An 18,772-nucleotide genomic window follows, 5' to 3' on the forward strand; every position below is an offset into this window, starting at 1 on the left:
TAAACTCTAACCAGATTCCATGTCCATGTTGAAGAAAAGCATCCCTACATCATGTTGCTGTCTCCATTTTTTTCCCATGTGGGTCATGTGGTCACTGTAATTTGCTGTTTTAGTTTGCTCCTACACTCGTTTTGTATGCAGGCCAAAGAGTTCTGTTTTAGTCCCTTCTGGCCAGAGTAATGTACCTTCTTGAACATGCTGTTTCATGGACTCGTTATAGTTCTCTTTCATCATGGCTTTCTTCTTGCAGCTGTTCATTGAATGCCGGATTTGCCAAGTGTACAACTAATAGTTCTCAGCTCGCTGTTTACTAATTGCTTTCTGTTCACTAGATAACTTTTGAGGGCAATTGGTTGTGCTGGATTTTATTTAGGGGTAATATAGGAAAGGGGAGTAAATATAAATGAATGGCACACTTTGCAGATTTTTCTGCATGAATGTTTTCAAAAAGAACGTATAATTTTTCTTTTACTTTGATCTATAATGCGAAGTCCTAATAAAACTTATTGAAGTTTGTCATTGTAGCTTTACACAATATGAAAAAATTCACAGAGTATGAATACTTTTGAACATCACGGTAGAGTCTTCACCAACAACTGACCTGATTAGGGATCTAAAAGAAAAACTGCTTTATGCCCCTCCTGTTGCAGACACAGCAGAAAGAAACTAATATCCTAATATGCTGATGACTGAGAATTGGGAAGCAGATGCTCAATGACAGACATAGTTTATGAATAAAAGATCACACTGCTGAGAGATACATCTCCGCTCACATTGTTATGCACCGTTTGGATATTATTCCACACAAATAAAGGACCAAAGAGGTCAGCGACGGTGTCAGTGTAATTCTGTGAGAAACGGGAATTGTTGGAAAAAATCATCAGTTAAGTAAACACACTGTCAAAAACAACAATTTATCTCTTCAGCCTTTTTCTTCTCCCAAACCCTACATGCTATTATCTCTAAGAATATGCTCAGCTAGAGAAACACCTGTGACCCTGCATGGTGGGTGCTAATGGTGGTGGGTGGACACTACCCAACAATCTATCCTCAGAAAGTATCCTCAGAAATCAGTTGAAACAATCAAACAACTCCAAACAAGTATTTTATCTATTCTAACATTTAAAGATATTTGAGAGAACAGTTCTCATCTTAAACTGTGTGCTTTGCTTTTTTGGAGAAGCTAAAGATAATTATAACAATAAGGTTATGAACACTGAAATGGTTTTCCATATGTTTTCACTGGATTTCCAATACTATGGTATTATATTTTCTTATAACTGTGATTAATAATTTGTTTCTCAGATGTAACTTTAGCATAGAATGTAACTGTAATGGGATATGCAAATACTTTTGTATTGCATACTTGAAATGAATAAGCCCTTAAACCTATCTGGTTTTTTTTCCTCTAGATTAGAAAACACTGACACCTAATATTTGGTCAGTTGTTTGGTGCATAATAACTTTTTCTATTCAGCAGACGCAGATAAATAGTTATTGAGGTTTGAGGACTAAAGCAAATGTTGTGTTACACATAACAGTAGCTGCTGTACATCAACATTGTTGAAGTCAGAAGTGATTAGTTTGTTTTTTTTGGTTCCATCTCAAAAAAGAGACACTGTCCATCATGATTAATATTGAGTCATGCAAAATTAGGAAAAACATAAATAAAACATTTTGTAAATTAACTTTACTTCACAATATTAATAATTATTTTTATGTGCAAAACTAAAAGATCTGTGAAAAAAAAAAAATCCTACACATGGATTTAAAAGCACTTCATGGAAAGCTATTTCAGCCTGTAATACACCACAGTGGTAAATGGCTGCTTGTAACTGAAACTGCAATTTTAAAAAAACCAAAACAGAATACTTTCCATTCTGAACATCTTTGCTACTTTGTTGCTTCAGCTTGCATCAGCACTCCTTTTTCTCCAAACAAGTGTGTTTTTAAAGTATTTTACTGTTAAGCCCTGGAAGATTTAGGTTAAAAGTAATCTTATAATTTTACTTACATATTTCTTGTGACTGGAAGCAGAAATAACATGGAGTGGCCCAACCAAAAACTATTTGTCCCTTGATAATTGGAAACATTATAAATAATTTTTGACTTGCCATTCTGTAATAATACGTAAAATGAAGACAGATGTTGTTTTGTTTTTTCAAAATAGCTACTCCTTTTCAAATCTTTTATTATACTTTGAGACATTCGTGTCTATTTTCTAGTCAGAAACTAAATTGTTGATTAAAAGAAAATAAGTTTAAATGGAAATGTGGTATTCAGTTCACCACAATTCAAAAATACTTTATTAATCCCAAAGGGAAATTAAATGTTATAGCTTATATTATGAACGCCTCTTCAAAATGCTGTTGTAGATGCTGATGGCTGTGGGAAGGAAGGATCTCCTGTAGCAGTCTGTCTTACAGTGAATCTGAAGAAGCCTCTGACTGAAGACACTGTCTCTGTCCCTTCTTGTAGATGGCTTCACAGTTGCATCTCCACTCTAGTCTATTGTCCAGGTGAACACCGAGGTATTTATGCTCCTCATAATTTGAAAATCTACTGTAGCACTAGTGAATGGAAGCAGCTGAAAATCTTACTTTTCTACACAAAATAAGCCTGTTACTTATTCCTGTGCTACAATAATGTAGTTGTGAAGAAAGTATTTTGATGAAACCCTCTGGCATTCATTTTCTACTTTATAATGTCATCTATAGTTAGTTTTATCTTACACAACATGTTATTTGGCCCCAAAAAGCCATTTCAAGGAAATCCTACATGTGCAGTGGTTGAAACTAAAGTCACAGAAGTGTGTTTTGAAATTATTATCCGCTTTGAAAAACAATGTAAAGCTGAAGTGTGATTTATTTAATTTTCAAGACTTTTAGATTTATTGACTCTAAAATATGATTATACTTACATTCATTTTCCTATAACATCAATATAAATTTATAATATGCTAAACTAAATTGAATTTATTCCATTAATGTACCTGCCTTATCTTCCTCGGGGTAGCTGTAATGCTGAAATTTATCCAAACCTATACGGTGCTGGCAAACAATAGTCCATCACAGGGCCAACAAACAGAAAAAATACATGCAGACACTCATACTTAAGGATATATTAGAATAAATATTTAACTTATCATACCTGTGTTTGGACTCTGGGGAAGCATTGAAGTACCCAGTGAAATCCCACTCCTGCTTAGGGGAGAATATGCAAACTTGATGCAGTAAGACCACGGTTATTTGAACCAGCAACTTTCCAACATTTAGGCGCCAGGACTACATTTACTACAGGCCAACATTTGCATCCCCATTGATTTATTGAACGGTTAGTGTTATTCTTCTGTGTAATCAACACTTTTAAAGCTAAATACATTAGCATGCTGTCGATTGTTGCTTAATTCTTCTCTGTTATGAGGTTTCAAGGCTATGATCAGCAAGCACTTCAATAAATACTCATATTTAATTTGTTGCTTCTTTGCTTAAACTACAGTTATGCTCTTTAGATGTCATTCATGATTGATTTTCCTCATGTTATGTATGGATTAAATAAAAGTTTTGATTGCTTTGGGTCCTTCAGCAACATAAAATGTTAATCCTGATGTATACCTACATATTCATGTCAGCTGGGTGAAGCAGCCTGCACGATTTATGTTACCTAACCAACAAAAGAGACATATGAGCTGAGCTGTGATCATATGTTAATTTTATAATTGGTAAAAACATGTAGGTAAGAAAATAATTGTTTTATGCTGCATAGTCTGTGGTGGCTTTGAGTCATCAAAAAAAACGTCTGATGTGTCATCATCAAACAGTTTCAAACGTTTTGGACATCCACCTAATAATTTCAGAAAAATAGAAATTCACAGGGGAGGATTCTTGTTAGCTAGCTTTTTTGGAATTTATATCTGGATGTCATATGTGTAGCCATAAATATCTCTGATGTGGATGCTCTTGATTTTCCCCAATGAGAGAAGAACAAAAATAGATTGCTTCTCAAAGTCTTACAGAGAATGGACCTGTTTGACGACTCCAAGATAATCCAATACCAGCAACGTCGATTAAGATATTATGGTGCACAATTTCAAAAGCCGGGGTCGTGGCTAATTATCATGGATTTCAGGCAGCGTCTGACGCAAAGCAGCAGGTCCTTGGTGACCTTGACTAAGCCAATCTTAGAGCTGTAAAGAGAAAAGAAACCAGATTGAAAATTTTAGAGGCTTCATTGATATTCATAAAAGCATAAAAGAAATTAGATGAAAAGGGGCTTTTTTCCCAGCAATCTTTTAAAAAAAGGCAGCTCTCAAATGGATCTAGAATTACTTAAAAGAGAGGTATCTAAGGAAAGGATTTAAGAGGGGTAGAAGTGGCATGTTTGAAACTGGAGGGGGAATACGAAGTGGACGGAGAGTAGCTAATGACTGATAAAGTGTCGGCACCAGCTGGCTGGGAAGTAGCTATAAATTAAAATGGGGAAGTAAATCTACAGTATAGGTAGAGTTTCAGAAGGTGCAGCATAGTCCTGGGTTCACAAAGTAATTTCAATAAAATGGGTGTTAAAGACAACATCAGGTTCCAGTCTCACAGTTAAGGGGCGGCCCTTTCTTTCCTTATCTTCATATTAATGTGTCGTTATAGATTTCCAATTTTCCGTATTGTGACTGAGTACTTTTACAGGAAAATTCGCTAGATCCTAAATGAAACCATAGTAACAAAATTTCCCAGTCCTTCTCTGTAATCTCAACAAAAGATTAATCCAGATTATTAACATAAGAAAATAGCATGAAGTCTAACAAATGTTCGTTTAAAAATAGTTTTCTTAAAAAAAAAACACATTTCCTGGCAGTCTGGAATTTCATTGTGATTCCATGAAATAAACAAACACAAAGTAGCCATTTATTATGAAGTAGATGAAAAAAGATTGTTTTTGAGTTTTTTAGAAATAAAAATCAGAAAAATGTGGCATTAATATCTATTCAGCTCCCCTTAATGAATTTGTAGAACCATGTTTCACTGCAGCCGCAGCTCCAAGTCTGTTGAGGTGTGTCTCCACCAGTTTTGCATGTCTAGAGAGTAATAGTTTTGCTTTTTTTTTAAACAGCTTAAAAAAAGGGTTTTTCAAAACTTGTCACAGATCCTCAATTGGATTTAGGTCTGGGCTTTGACGGGGCCATCTAACACATTGACTGTTCCATTGTAGCACATACTGTATGTCTAGGGTAGTTTTCCTGCAAGAAAGTTTCTTTCTCAAACCATTTACCCTTCTTATTTCACATCACAACTATCAGCCTCTTTGTTTTGATTAATAACATAAAATTCTAATAGAATCCAATTAAATTTGCGGTTATAATGTGAGTGGGAAAGTTTAAGGGGTGTGACTTATGCATGGCCCTGAATTGTTGTCTGAACATAGTTTAGTGTAGTAGTAAACACACCTTCCAGTTACATCAGACAGAGAGATAACATGAAGAAAAGGTTACTTTCTTTTTCTCTGGTAAGTATACATTGAGTATACATCAACTGGCTCGCTTGCACGGCATCTGTTCTCTTTGAGGCAAAATCACTTCAGTATTGATTAGCCGTATTACATCCTCACCGCTTCTACCAGGCAGACTTGCAGCAGGGCTGTTAGCTGATCTATATTGATTGATGAGGACAAATGCATGGAGAATACTCCACTGCACTAAATTGATGCTTCTGCCCCCCATCCTCTTCAGATTTCTTCATCAATTTGTAAAGCCTTTCAGGTAAATGGGCTTTCGGCGCATGGTGCAAAACCACATGTGCTCCAGCTGTTTTGAGAGCAGGCAGAATGGTGGAGTTGAAGATAGAAACAGCAGATGCAGGAGTCAGTGGTTAGAGAAAAGCAAGGGTTTGATGAAACCTATAGGCCGAAGGAGAGTAGGCAGGGCTAAAAAACAAACAAAAACTTGGGGTAATTTAAGCAAGATATAAAGGTGTTAAATTGACAGATTCTGAAGATGTGGTAGCAAAAAGAACAGACAGATAAATGAAATGCTATGAGTTTGATTCTAGCAAACATTTAGAGGGCAGGGAATACATGTGAGCTGTTTAAATATAGTTTCTCATACGGTTTATCATACAACTTGGACTTATTCAGATTTTGTGACATTACCACCCGAAAATTCAATGTATTTTTGGACAATTTCTTTGCAATTGACTGATACAAATTAGCGCATAATTGTAAGAGGGAAGCAAAAGGTTATGTTATTTTAAGTTATTTTAAAAATAAAACCCTAAAGTTGCAGCTTGCAGGTGTACTTAACCCCCTTACTCCTATACCCCTTACTAAAGTGCTGGACAGAGGTAGAAAAAAGAAACAACAGCAAGTACAAAAAGATTAATAAAAAGACTCCTCCCCCTTTACCAATATCTCTCATGCTGTATTAAAAGCCATTGAGTACCGATGTGACTTTAAATGAGACACAAAAAATTTTGACTGTTGGAGTCTGTGATGTTTAAGGGCAGTTCATTCTACTGTTTAGGGGCTATAACCATAAATGATAGCTAACTCCTGAACACACCAAACTATACTCTGAAACAAGGTAGTGGCAGATTCATGCTGTAGGAAGTCTTTTATTCATCAGAGACATGAAAGATAAATTCAGGGTGTTTTGATGGTGAGCTAGAGGTTTACCTTCCAGCACGACATAACCCTAAACTGTCTACATGGTGTATTGTATGGTTCACTGAATTCTTGTATTCTTATATTCATATTTCAATTTAAGTGTTTGGTTTGAGACAGGTATATGTTTTTGCTTTTGTACTGTTAAGATATGCTTCATATTATACTATCAATTAAAAGTTGCAAAGGTTCTGCCAAACACCCAGCTGTAAGAAGGTCATCGGTGACATTTAGGTTCAGTTTGAAAGGACCTGGACTTGAAGATTAGTTTAAACAAGCTCCACAAACAATGTTAGTCTTGAAGTGTAGCACAGGGATGTTACAGCCACAATGTAATCTAAATAAGAAAAGGAAAATGTAATTAAAAATAAACGAGAACTTGTTATGTGAACCTATGTACCAAATCAAGTGCAAAAAAAAAAAAACGTAATGCTCCCAGTAATTTCCCCTTCGCTGTCGCCATGTTCTAATTTTGCTGCCCAGGCTGCGTTCTCCAGCTGATGTCAGGATTAGGTAATTAACATTTATCAATCTCCAAGAGAGACCTTTCCACCATGAGGAGAGATTGATGTCTAACCTGCCATGGTCTTTACTTGCCCACTGCACCGCTCCCTAGGCCATTACCAACAACAAGCAGTCGGGAAGAGAGCTCAGCTCAAGGCTCAACTGTCATCAAATGCCATTATATGCAGCACAGCACTTAACGGTAAGTGGCTAGATGGACTGATGTGGTGATATGTACCTGCAAAGTTCATGGTCTGCAATGCAGCCATTAGGTTTAATGTGCACTGACCCTGTAGGTAATAGTATCTTTAAAATATTATAGTAATGATAATAATGATAAAAATTGTTAGATCATTTTTATTTATGCATAAAACTGTAAATACCTTATTTTACATTCTATCAGCCATCAATGTAGGTAATAAATGGGCCATATCTGATGCACTTCGGCAATGAAGCTATAAATTGGAATTGGGTATCACTTTAAACCAGGGTGTGTAGCATATCTGTGTTTTGTTTTACTAATAACAGCTATACCCCCCCCCCCCCCCCCCTCCAACACACAACACACACACAACACACACATACACCCTGTTTCCTCTTACTTCTAGAGTTCTACATGTTTTTAACAAATAAGTGTACGGTACCCTAAAAGGCTATGCCCCCTCCTAACAGATTTCTTCTATTCATTTGATTTTCTGTCACACAGGGGGCAAATACTTGTTCAGTGCAATTCAGTTGTTTTAACAAACCTTTCCAATTCTTCTTTGTCTAATAAATAATGACATAAGGGAATCTGTCATGTGTGATTCTGTGCATGTAATGTTTAATTTAAAGAATTTCAGAGCGTAATAGATATAAGATTATTAAAACAGTCTAAAATTGGCAGGAGTTTTATTTTGTTGTTCAATAGTTTGAAATTTTAGGCTACTTTAGAATGAGCAATGATTCTAGGATGCATCTTGTCTTTTCGACCGTGGGAGGAAACTAAAGTACAAAGAGAAAAACAGTAAAATCGCTGCAACTGAGAGCATTCGTCTTTGTTAAATTGTAGATAAAGTGCAGATTTCTCATGCTAGTGAATGAGCATCAAAAGGTCACTCTCTTTGTCACAATGATCTGTGCAACTGAAAAAGAAAGTAGATGAGATACAGGTGGAACAAGAAGAGATCATTAAATCTAATATGCTGGAGCTCCGCTTTCTCTAAAGGAAGTATTTTATCTCTGACCTCAAGCAGTATGAAAAGGGAAGGCTTCAACAGTGGTGTATTATTTTTAGGGCTGGAAAATGGGGAATAGATCAGAGAGAAATGTGATAATTACTACCACTGATGCAATGTTTTCCCACAGGCTCCACAAATTTATAGGGGATCCACTTTTGAGTAATAAAAAAAAAACAACCCAAAAATAAAAAAGATTTTTTTATAATTAGACAGAAGGAGACGAATACTTGAATTTAATGCAAGATAATTTAAACACTATTATATTCTTACTTTAACCGCAAGGGTTGAACAGCTGGGTGGGATTTATATGTTTCAACAACCAGATACAATGATGGAATTCCTGTCTCTGCATATTAAGGAACTTCACAGCTTATATAACAAGTATGAACAGGAAAAGCATAGGCTGAATAAAATAGGCTTTTCCATGAGGCAAGATGTATCCTTTTTCTGCTTTGTGACTTAGCGAATAGCATTGTATTTGTCCCCTCGGCTTCTCTGTAATTCCACAGCTGGCAGCAGTGCCAACCACCAGCTCCCACTGCAGTTTTTAGCTAAGCAGGACAGACAGCGTTGGATTGCCTTGCAGACTATTTACCTCCAGTAATAAAGGCCAAAGAGAACGGCTCAGAGTCATTTAGAAGGATGACTGCAACACATTTAGATAGGAACATTCAGGTGCAAAAGCACTTCTAAAAGTTTCATCAATTCTCTGATGCAGTGGTGATTTGTAGACATTATCTCATTACAATAGCTGCATGCTCTCATGCATTATATTATATTATATTATATTATATTATATTATATTATATTATATTATATTATTGTACAAAAGGGTAGAGCTGTATATGGAATTTCCCACGCGCCCCTAAATGCATGACAGGTGTGCGTGTCAGCAGCGCAGCTCAGAGAGAAAACTGCAGATGAATGACTTATAGTGTGTGCGTTCATAAATCGTAAGTTTAATGTTATGATGCACCTAGTTGTGTTTCTGCTGGCCATGAGTGCATTTGTTGAATTGTCTGCAGTTCTGTTTGCACTTCTGTTAACATAAAGTTTTGCATATGTGGTGGTTCGCTAGCATAAAGGATTTTATTCCTAGCTTGTGTCTAGCCGATAAATTCGTTATTATCGTGTTGCTGCTTCTGTATCCTTTGTAGTAGCAGATGAAGAGTAAGACAGTGGCTTTGCTGTAAAGCTGTAAATGAGAATGTCTGACTTTAAGTTTAAGCAACCAGTTTAAGTGATATGTCAGCGTGTTAGCTGTTTAGAGTTTTAACTACAGCTTGACTGTATCTTTATTTTCATGATGTACTCTGGTTCTAATCAGTTTGTCTTATTCTTCTTCGTTTACAGAAACCACACACACACACACCCCCTTGCATTCATGTTTTGGAAATTCTTGATTTCAATATAAAAGAGCAAACGTCATCCATGGACTGCCTATTTTGTTCTACAATCATCTGAATAACATAGTGTTCTGATCGGACACCCTGAAGCGATTGCTGCGAGCCCAGATCCATACATTAAATTTAGTAACATTTTGGTCCTTCGAGCTGGATCAGGGATTGCTTCAGCTTTAAATGTTCAGAATGGAAAGGAGGGATTCATACAGAGAGTCGGATCGTCCTCCCCGACGCAGCCAGCTGCCATCATACCTCCAGGACTATGAGGTGGACTATATTGCTAAGAATCACCTTCCACATGAGCAGCAGGTCAAACACTCTACTCCTCCTGAGATTATCCAATATATTAATAATATGAAAGAGGAACATGGTCTGCTGCGACTAGATGTGCAACGTCTGACAGAACTGATTTCTAGCCCTCCTGTACTAGCCCCCAAGCATGCCCCAGCACGATCTGGAATTTGTGAGGATGGGACATCAACCACACCTCCACCCACTAGTAAACTGGTGCCAGTCAGAGGTCATAAGGACCCACATCGGCCTGAAAGTGCTCTACAGGTGCCGATTAAAGATAAGTCACCATGCCCACAACCGAATGAGCATGGCATGATTGAGGAGCTCATCCACAGTCTAAGGGGAGCAGACTTCACCAGGCAGCAAGGCGCACAGTCATCATCATCTTCAGTTGAATCATCTCCTGAATCTCAAGATTTCCCTTTGCTTACAGCACCAGGTGAAAGATCTATTCCACCTTAGGATTCGGAAGTACAGGGACGGTTACAGTCACAGCACTATTCTGAGGAAAGAAAGGCTGAGGATGTTTATGCTCGCTGTGACAGATCGGCTACCACTCTTCCTAGATTGCCAAAGTTGGGAGACTACTATGATGATGATCCGTACAGACAAGATGTCAGGTACCCTACCTATGATCCAACAAGCTACTCCGACAATTATTATCGCACTTCTTGTAGATATCAGGATCAATGTCATCAGTACCCGTGCGAGGTCAAATATCCTAATGATCATCAACAGTATCCACCAGATTGCCTGTATCCAGGTGAATACCCCCAAACACCATTCCCTCACGACAGAACCCGACCACCAGAACCTTATCGTGGACCTCAACCAACAATCCCTGATTTGGTGCATGAGGATCCCCATGAGTTGGCAAGATTAAAGTTAGCTTTAGACAATGTACTACCATTTGATGCTCCTGAACACTTCAAGTTTCAGATATTGACAGATCACCTTAAGTGTGAAGAAGCACTGCTCATTGCTGACTCATACAGTAACAGTCCATTCCCATTTGAGGATACCATGAGAGCGCTTACGGAGATGTATGGTCAACCTCAACATCTGGCCCTAAAACGGATCTCCAAACTGATGGACATAAGGAGCGGTGACATCAGAGCCTTTAAGTCATTCCCACTACAAGTTCGTGCACAGTAGGAATGTTACGCCAGTTATGAGAACAGGGTTGGACAGAGCTGAAGTGTGGCTCACATGTATCACAGCTCTTAGCTAAGTTACCTTATGACTTAAGAGTACATTTCCAGAGATTTGTCAATCCCATCAACACTCCTGTACCCACACTACTTGATCTGGCTGAATGGCATGAGTATGAGATGCGTGTCCAAGTATTTGGAGATCAGTTCTGTGACTACTCCAACAGGGAGAAGCAAACTCCATGGAAGGAGAGATGCCCCGAGTATAAGTTTCAGAAGACTACAACCATTCTTCATGGTAGTGGACCGAAAGAAAAGACAGAGAAAGACACGACCACACAAGAAAAACCAAAGAAGTACTGCCCATTCTGTAATACAATGCAACATTATCTGAATCAGTGCAGTAACTTCAAACTCTTGTCAGAGGAGCAGAAGACAGAGTGGATCAAGGCAAATAAGAGGTGCTGGAGATGTGCCCGTGAACATCATGCATCTAAGTGTAATCTAAAGGCTAAGTGTAAACCATGTGGACGGCGACACCTTGAAGTTCTCCATGATGTCAACACTAACCAGAATGCTGCAGTGTCTGATTCCGCAAGTGCACTGGAGGGAAGCACCTGTTTAGTAAGTTCTATCTTTGAGACTCTCTATGTAGATCGGCCAACCAATAGCAGTCAAGTGCTACTCAAGCTAACTCGTGTTATTATTAAGAGCAGGACCACAACAATTGAGACCTATGCTATATTGGACGATGGTTCAGAGCATACCATACTATTACGTGAATCGACTGATCGCTTAGGACTTCATGGGAAACCTGAGGACCTAGCACTCCGCACTGTCGGTCAAGACATCTGCGTAATCCATGGTGCCACTGTATCATTTTCCATCTCTCCAGCTTCAAATCCTGACAAGTCCTTCCAGATCCACAGAGCCTTTACTGCGAAGGAACTTGGCCCAATCAGAGCCTTACAGGAGAGATACCGTCACCTTAAGGACCTGCCACATATAAAGGAAGTACAGCCCCTTCTCCTTATTGGATCAGATAATCCACATCTTCTCACTCCAGTGGAGCATGTACGTCTGGGCCCTCCAGGCGGGCCTGCAGCTGTGCACACCTGACTTGGATGGACTCTACAGGGTCCATCAAGACTCCTACGTCATCGTCTAACCCCTCAGCAGTGTCTTTTTACCGCTAATGCTTCGCCAGAAGCTGAACTCTTCAACCATGTGGAGAAACTATGGAAAATGGATACCTTACCTTATCGGAGTGAGCGGCTCATTACCAGATCCCGACTAGATGCTAAAGCCATCCGCAGATTTGAGGAAAAGACGATCAGAGTAACAATTGATGGAGTAAACCGCTATGCCACCCCTTTACTGTGGAAGGAGAATCTTTCCCCCCTCCATGCTACACCAGAGGCGGTTATGGCTCAGCTTCGCAATACAGAGAAACGGCTTGCCAAAGAACCACAGAAGGCTGCTGCTTATTCAAAGGAGATCCACAAGCTACTTTAGGCTGGCTATGTTACAGCTGTGGCATCAAAAGAGAGTGCAGCAAGTAAGTGTTCGTGGTTTATTCCGCATCACACGGTGCACCACAAAGGCAAAGATAGGATAGTATTCAACTGCTCCTTTGCATACCAAGGTCAGAGTCTGAACGACTACTTGCTGCCAGGGCCTACACTGGGAGCTAGCCTGCTGGGAGTCCTTCTCAGGTTCCGGGAACACTCAGTCACCATCAACAGTGATGTAAAGGGAATGTTCCATCAGGTCCGTCTGTTAGACGAAGACAAACCTTTCCTCTGTTTTCTGTGGCGAGACATGAAGGTAGATAAGGAACCAAATATCTACAAATGGCAGGTGCTCCCCTTCGGGACGACATGCAGCCCATGTTGCACCATATTGCACTCCAATACCATGTCCAGAAGCATTCTGAGCCGGAAGATGGTGCTCGTTTGCCCGTGGAACGTAATTTCTATGTTGACAACTGTTTGCAGAGCCTCCCTTCCGAAGTCCAAGCCAAGAAGTTAGTTGAGCGCCTAACTGGTATCTAGTGATACCTCTCATCAAGTTGCCTGCTCTACCCCAGGATTCTACTAAGGTGTAGAGAAATATTCTATCAAGGTCAAATGTGCACACCAAATTTGGGGGCGGCTGTACAAAAGGGTAGAGCTGTATATGGAATTTCCCACGCGCCCCTGAATGCACCACAGGTGTGCGTGTCAGCAGCTCAGCTCAGAGAGAAAACTGCAGTTGAATGACTGATAGTGTGTGTTCATAAACCGTAAGTTTAATGTTATGATGCACCTAGTTATGTTTCTGCTGGCCATAAGTGCATTTGTTGAATTATCTGCAGTTCTGTTTCCACTTCTGTTAACATAAATGTTTGCATATGTGGTGGTTCGCTAGCATAAAGGATTTTATTCCTAGCCTGTGTCTAGTCGATAAATTTGCTGTTATCGTGTTGCTGCTTCTGTATCCTTTGTAGTAGCAGATGAAGAGTAAGACAGTGGCTTTGCTGTAAAGCTGTAAATGAGAATGTCTGACTTTAAGTTTAAGCAAACAGTTTAAGTGATATGTCAGCGTGTTAGCTGTATAGAGTTTTAACTACAGCTTGACTGTATCTTTATTTTCATGATGTACTCTGGTTCTAATCAGTTTGTATTATTCTGCTTCGTTTACAGAAACCACACACACACACCCTTGCATTCATGTTTTGGAAATTCTTGATTTCAATATAAAAGAGCAAACGTCATCTATGGACTCTGCCTATTTTGTTCTACAATCATCTGAATAATATAGTGTTCTGATCGGACACCCTGAAGTGATTGCTGCAAGCCCAGATCCATACATTAAACTTAGTAACAATTAGTAACAATTATATTATATTATATTATATTGCACCATATCTGTATAATTTTTTCTTGCATGTTTACCTGATACTGTATGCTTATGTGTAAATAAGCAACACATTTTGTGTTGATACAGTGTGGTCATGGTAAGACTATATTCTCTTTTAAGTTAAACCAAAAGAGGCCAAAAAAAAAAAGAAAGGTCTTTACAATTCCTAGATAATGGAATAGAACGATGAACATCTGATGGTTGGTGAATGAGTACAATGAGCTCCTTTACACTGCATTAATGCTGCTCTATGGTTTACATGACCCCACCAACCAGATAGATAGATAGATAGATAGATAGATAGATAGATAGATAGATAGATAGATAGATAGATAGATAGATAGATAGATAGATAGATAGATAGATAGATAGATAGATAGATAGATAGATAGATAGATAGATAGATAGATAGATAGATAGATAGATAGATAGATAGATAGATAGATAGATAGATAGATAGATTGATTGATTGATTGTGGCACGTCTGCTCTACCCTGTCTCCCTGGCTGCAATCAGCAGATTAGATGCACCTGGTGGCTGCTGCTGTGTAGTGTAATCTGTGGAATGCCAAGCACCTGTGTCTTCCCTGATATATACTGACTCTGACAAGCAGACGGTGCCAGATTTTTGAAAGCCATCGTGTGAGTAGATATCCAGCGTTCCTTCCTGTCTGATCATTGTTCTTTACCTTGCCTTGCCTTTTGGATTTATGCCTCTGCCTGCTCCCTGTCAGACTATTTGGATTTTGGTTGTCGACCTTGTTTCCTGCATCTGGTTTATGCCTCTGCTTGCCCCTTGCCTGACGCCTCTTGTTCCGATCGTTGACCCTGTTACTGTCCTTGGATTATTGAGCCAGCCTAGCCGTCGGATTATTCAGCCTGGAGTCACTTCTTACCTGTGCTGTGGAGATCAACGCCTGCCGCCCACTGAGGTTTCCCCTCTGGGTTTCAAGTTCCACTCAAGACAAAAGCAGGTTAGTGACTTTTCTGATCCCTGCAAAATCTGGAGAGACTACAAGTCACTAATCCCTCTTTCTGCCTCAGTGATTCCTGGAAGCTGTGAGGAGTATTACCTGTGTGACGTTTTCCTGTGGCTGAATAAACCTTTTAAACTTTCAGTGCTGTGTCTGGCTGAATCTTGGGTCCGCCTTTTTCTGATTCATAGCAGACAAATCTGGCCAAAAATGGACCCATCGCCAGCACAACAGTGGCGTACCCACGTTGATGAGACCCTTTCCTGGTTGGGTTCCGGCATGGAGGAAATAATTTCCACATTATGTTCTGGCAAGTTTGTCTTCGAGCCGCAACCGTCACAAAGAAACCACGCCCAAGTAACACGGACAACAGCAGAGGTAAGGGAGCCACGCCTCTCTCCGCCTGAGATGTTCAGGGGAGACGCAGACCGATGTCGAGCTTTTCTAACTTAGTGTGAAATTCATTTTGAGCTTCAGCCGTCATCCTTTCCCACTGAACGTTCCAAGGTGGCGTTTGCTATATCTCTGCTGTCAGGAAAGGCAAAACAGTGGGGAACTGCTGAATGGCATAACAGGTCTGCATCTTGTAATCTTTATGAAACTTTTTCCTAGGAACTCATTTGAGTTTTTGACCCAGTCATTCCAAGTCGTGAGGCCGCAAGAGGATTATTGTCCCTCAAACAGGGTGATCAGCCTGTCTCGACCTATATAATTGACTTTCATTTGTTGGCTGCAGAGAGCCTTTGGAATGAGGCAGCACAAATGGATGCATTCATGGAAGGATTAAACGAAGACATCAAGGATGAGCTAGTGACCCGTGACTATCCTTCTTCCCTGAAACAACTCGAGGATTTGGCTGCTCGCATTGATATTTGGTTGGCAGAGAGAAGGAAGGAGAAGCGCCATGAGAAGGGTCGCTCATCATTAACTCAGGTTTCTGCACACCGGTATGAGAGAAAGAGTCGGTCACCTCTCACTGAGGAAAATGATAATTGTGAGCCCATGCAATTGGGCAGAACCAAGATTACCCCTGAGGAGAAAGATTGTCGGAGAAGATTCAAGCTCTGTTTTTATTGTGGAGAGAAGGGACATTTAGCACTCAGGTGTCCACTAAAAGGACAGGCTCAGCAGAGGAAGGGAGGTCTCTACTGAGCCGAAGTCAACTATCTGCCTCCTCCTTTTTGTTTCCTGCCCATTTTCAAACCTCTTCTTTGTCTCTCCAGGGGGCCGTGTTTATTGATTCAGGAGCAGATACTGAATTCATGGACGAAACATTTGCAAATAAGAATGCCATAAAACTTATTCCTTCAGCTGACACAAGAAACGTGCTGGCTTTGGATGGTCACAGCATGAACATTTCACATCTCAGGACGGAGGAGATTACCTTAACAGTTGGAGGTAATCATCAAGAAAAAGCAACTTTCATGATCATTAATTCACCTGAACGTCCTGTAGTCCTAGGGGCCTCCTGGTTGCAGAAACACAACCCTCACATCGACTGGAAGAAAAAAGAAGTTCTGGGTTGGTCTGAGTCATGTTCTGCTGACTGTCTTTTGTCTGCTGCTACAGAGGTCAGTGTGGAGAATGAGGTTGAGGAGACCTATCCGGATTTATCCAAGGTACCGCAAGAATACCATGATTTAAAGGAGGTTTTTAATAAAATCAAGGCCACAGCTCTGCCACCCCATAGACCTTATGATTGTGCTATTGATTTGCTTCCTGGCACATCACCCCCTAAAGGCAGAACCTATTCATTGTCTGGTCCAGAGCACAGGGCCATGAAGAGTTATGTTGATTAGGCATTAAAGGCAGGGCACATTCAACCCTCTTCCTCTCCTGCAGGTGCTGGTTTCTTTTTTGTTGGGAAGAAGGATGGTTCATGCATTGATTATAGAGGCCTTAATGAGATAACAGTTAAAAATAGATATCCCTTACCACTCATGAACACAGCTTTTGATCAGATCCAGGGAGCCAAGATATGTTCTAAGCTGGATCTAAGGAATGCATATCATCTGGTCCGAATCAGAGAAGGAGATGAGTGGAAAACGGCTTTCAACATGCCTACAGGCCATTATGAATACAAGGTCATGCCATTTGGACTTACTAACGCTCCTGCAGTTTTTCAGTCATTGGTCAATGACGTTCTAAGAGACATGGTGGGTCAATTCGTATTTGTTTATCTTGATGACATACTGATTTATTCTCAAGATCTGGAAACCCACAGAAAACATGTCAGAGTTGTTCTCCTGCGTCTTCTCCAAAACCAGTTGTTCGTCAAGGCAGAGAAATGTGAGTTCCACATAACTACCACTTCCTTTTTGGGCTTCATCATTTCCCCAGATCAAGTGCTTGTCGACCCCTCCAAAGTTAAGGCCGTATTGGAATGGCCTGTTCCAACTGATCGCAAGCAGCTTCAAAAGATTTCTGGGCTTCGCTAACTTCTATAGGAGGTTTATTAGAAATTACAGCCTGGTTGCTACTCCCCTAAACGTTCTTACCTCTTCCAAGGTGAAATTTGTATGGAATAAGGATGCAGAGAAGGCCTTCAATAGGTTAAAGGAACTCTTCACGTCAGCTACAGTGTTACGGTCTCCTGACCCAGAGAGACAGTTTATTGTGGAGGTGGATGCCTCAAGCACTGGGGTCGAAGCTGTATTAAGCCAAAGAGGTGAGGATGATCGTGTTCACCCATGTGCCTTCTTTTCAAGGACTCTGTCACAGGCAGAGCGGAATTACGACCTAGGAGACAGAGAGTTATTGGCTGTCAAGTTGGCGTTGACAGAGTGGAGACATTGGCTGGAGGGGACTAAGGAGCCGTTTATGGTGTGGACTGACCATAAGAACTTGGAGTACCTGAAATCAGCTAAACGGCAAAACTACAGACAGGCTAGGTGGGTTTTGTTTTTTGGTCGTTTTAATTTCTCCCTATCTTACAGGCCAGGGAGTAAAAATGGAAAACCTGACACCCTATCCCGGATTCAAGAGCCTGAAGAATCTCAGTCTGCGGGTGAAGAGGAGTTTATCCTTCCTGAAACCGTCAGGTTGTCTTTGCCCGAGTGGAGGTGGAAAGGGAGGTCCAGGAAGCCATTAGGGATCTGCCTATCCCACCATCATGTCTACCTGACCGCTGTTTTGTCCCTGAACGCCTTGTGCCTAAGGTACTGGAGTATTGTCATTGCTCTCGTTTAGCCTGTCATCCAGGAATCAGCAGAACCATTCAGACAGTTCGAACTCAGTTTTGGTGGCCATCGCTGGTCAAGGATGTCAAAGATTTTGTCACTGAATGCACTCAATGTTGTCGAGCCAAGCCTTCTCGTCGCCCCCCTGCGGGGTTGTTGCACCCTTTGCCAATTCCCCCTCGCCCATGGTCACATATTGCGATGGATTTTGTGACAGGTCTACCGGTTTCTAATGGTCACTCTGTACTACTAACCATAATTGACAGATTTTCAAAGATGGTTCATCTGGTGCTGTTGGAGAAGCTTCCATCTGCTAAGGAGATGGGTGAGATATTGACCCGAGAAGTTTTCAGGCTCCATGGAATCCCAAATGACATTGTTTCCGATAGAGGACCCCAATTTGTGTCACGGTTCTGGAAGGAGTTTTGTTCTTTGTTGGGAATTTCTGTTAGTCTTTCCTCAGGGTTTCATCCTCAGTCTGATGGCCAAACCGAGA

The sequence above is a fragment of the Girardinichthys multiradiatus genome, chromosome 8 (assembly GCF_021462225.1).
Source record: "Girardinichthys multiradiatus isolate DD_20200921_A chromosome 8, DD_fGirMul_XY1, whole genome shotgun sequence".
Classification (NCBI taxonomy): domain Eukaryota; kingdom Metazoa; phylum Chordata; class Actinopteri; order Cyprinodontiformes; family Goodeidae; genus Girardinichthys; species Girardinichthys multiradiatus.